This window comes from Peromyscus californicus, unplaced genomic scaffold (assembly GCF_007827085.1).
Source record: "Peromyscus californicus insignis strain IS unplaced genomic scaffold, ASM782708v3 Scaffold_41__1_contigs__length_357258, whole genome shotgun sequence".
Classification (NCBI taxonomy): Eukaryota; Metazoa; Chordata; class Mammalia; order Rodentia; family Cricetidae; genus Peromyscus; species Peromyscus californicus.
In genome coordinates, this window is record NW_026294553.1 from 285,568 (window position 1) to 288,557 (window position 2,990).

Below are 2,990 nucleotides of genomic sequence, written 5' to 3' on the forward strand. Positions count from 1 at the left end.
TGAGAATCTATTTATTTCAAATACAGGTTCTTAGGGAAGAAAGATGTAACTACATGTGGGCGGAAGGCAAAAATGCATCTGCAAGTGGATCCTGGTCAAGGCGGGTACACTGGGGATCCTGCACAATCTTTAGATTAAGGTGGAGCGGGTCCCAGGAGAAGCACTGCTAAGTCCTGGCAGATTCTTCCCTCACCAGATCTGTTCTCTCCTCTTCCTGAACCATCTCTGCAATGAGAGGGAAGAGGGATTTGTTCAGTAGGGTAATCAGGATATAATCAGAAAAAACCTCGTGTGACATTAGCTGCTCTCTATAATTTAGATTGCACAGAAGAACCTGCTGTCTCTCTATTCCAATGTTGTGTGGGGCTGAGGGGCTGGAACAGAGTCCAGTGCTTGCCTAGAATGTCGAGGCCCGGTGTCCACCCCAGTACTGCACAACAGTCCTTGGACAATTGTCCAAACGTTGCATGCCCTTCCGGCCTCCCCACAGTAATTCACTATGGAGGAAGTCAGCAGGATTTTCAGGCAGATGCACCAGCGTGCTTCAGATAATTACAAAGCTGGGTGTCCTTATCTGTGTGGCCTCACCAGATGCTTCAAAACAGCAGAGGGACCGGGCATTTGGACTCTATGCTTTCCCATTCCCATCAGTCTCTGTTTAACCAAGCTTACATCAACATTATCAGTGCTGGGTTCTGCCTGTTCACTATCCACACACCCATATGACTCCTGTAAGGATAGAATCTATGCTTACTTTGCAGTATTTCAAATAGTTTAGGACCATGGAACCCCTAGCTACACTAATTTGAATCCTTTATTGGTCATAACCCCAGGACTACTCCACAGAGAAAACCTACCCTAAGGATGCCAACATTAAAGGACTGGAATGCACTTGTATATAGATATTGGTATAAATACTGAATGTAAAAAAAGACATAAAGAAGTAGGAACATGACTTGCACCTAGTATGGTGGAAGAAAAGTCTATAATAGTTTTGTGGGAGAGCATAACCAGAGGCGGGGACATCTGGGAGAGTCCAGAGTGGATGTGACCAGACTGAGCTATGTGAGGAGAGGAGGAGGGAGGGGGGATACAGATGTATCAACATTATAAACAAAGGCAGTGTGGTACCTGAATTATCCCAACCACACCTCAGGCTTGCCCCGCTAAACATTTCTACTTGTTCCACCTAAATACTACATGAGAATAGCTCCACTCCCAGTTTATAGAGCTCCCACTCCCTTTTGGAAGCCTAGGACAGCAAGGCAGGGGTCTTGCAGGCTGGAATGTGTGGGTGACTTTGGTTCTGCAGGGAAAAATGGAGGCAGACAAAATGGCTCAGCAGATGAACATGCCTGCCAGCCAGCCTGAGGAGATGACTTTGAGCCCAGCACCCACATCCTGGAAGGAGAGAACCAAGTCCTTCCAGCTGTCCTCTGACCTCCAAATGTGAGACACAGCTCCTCTCGTCCCCCTACACACTCATGCCAAGACACAATAAAACTTCAAAATGTAATCTGAACTTTTCAGTAAATGAAGACAAGCAGCACAGCTGAGAGCCAGCCAGAGGCCTCTCTGTACCAGCTTGTACCCTATAAAGGGACTTGAAGCCACACAAGGGGCTTACCCTTCCTCAGCACTAGATCGTGATTTCTCTGGAAAAGGTGTTTCAACTCCTGCAGCTGTAGCCCTGTCAGAGAGGCAGCTGCAGGACCCCAGCGCTGGCACAGGCTGCATTTTGGGCACGGTAACTGGAATTGACTGTGCACTGGGCGTCAGAACTGACACAGGCTGGAAATGGGGTCCTGTAATGGTACAGGCTGCTCATTGGCTGACACTGTACTTGGCATAGACTGAACACTGGGTACTGTAATTGGTATTGCTGTACACCACCCACCTGGAAGAGCATAGGGTGTGCAATAGGAACTGCCATAGGTGGTGTGCTCGATCACTTAACTGGCATAGGCTGTACATTGGACATAGTAACTGGCACAGGACAGACATGGGGAACAGAAACAGGCATAGGCTGTATCTGGACCTCAGTGATTGACACAGGCAGTACCTGGGGCACAGTAACAGGCATAGGCTGTACCCGAGGCTCAGTGATTGGCATAGGCAGTAACTGGGGCACATTAACAGGCATAGACTGTATATGGGACAGTAACAGGCACAGGCTGTACATGGTGCACAGTAACAGGCACAGACTGTACCTGGGACAGTAACGGGCACAGGCTGTATATGGGGCAGTAACAGGCACAGGCTGTATATGGGGCATAGTAACAGTCATAGGGTGTGTACATTGGACACAGTGATTGTCATAGACTGTAACTGGGGCACATTAACAGACACAGGCTGTATATAGTAACAGGCACAGGCTGTACCTGTGGCACAGTCACAGGCATAGGCTGTACCTGGCGCACAGTAACAGGCAGAGGCTGTACACCAGGCACTGTTACTGACATACACTGTACTCGAGGCACCAGATGTGACATATGCTGTACACAGATCACAAAGCTGCACAGCCTCGGTACCCCCTATGCTCTCAGGAACTGGCTTCTGAGGTGGACGCTCATTCTCCTCGCTATTGGGACTGGTACTCTCTCGGTCATCCATGAGGCCTGAAGGTACAGTAGCAGAAGGACCTTCTCCAGTCTTCCCTGTTTTTCTGTTCTACTCCTCTCCATTCTGCTGTTGGGGTCCCGACGCAGGGTGGTCTCTTCCACCCTCTTCCTCATTTCTTCCCTCTTCATATGGGGAGAGCATCGGTGTCTCAGCACCTGAAAGTAGAAAACAGAAAGAAGAGGCAACAGGGACCAGGGTGGTGCAAAGTTGCTATGACATCAAGGCAGGTGAAGCCCTCAGTACCCCACGCCTCTCCAGTCACCTCTGAGGAACAACATCCCCTCATGGACATGGCCAACCCACCACTCCTAGCATGCACTGACCTTTCCATTTTTCCTAGTCAGGTCCCTCAAGAGGCAGATGGTTGA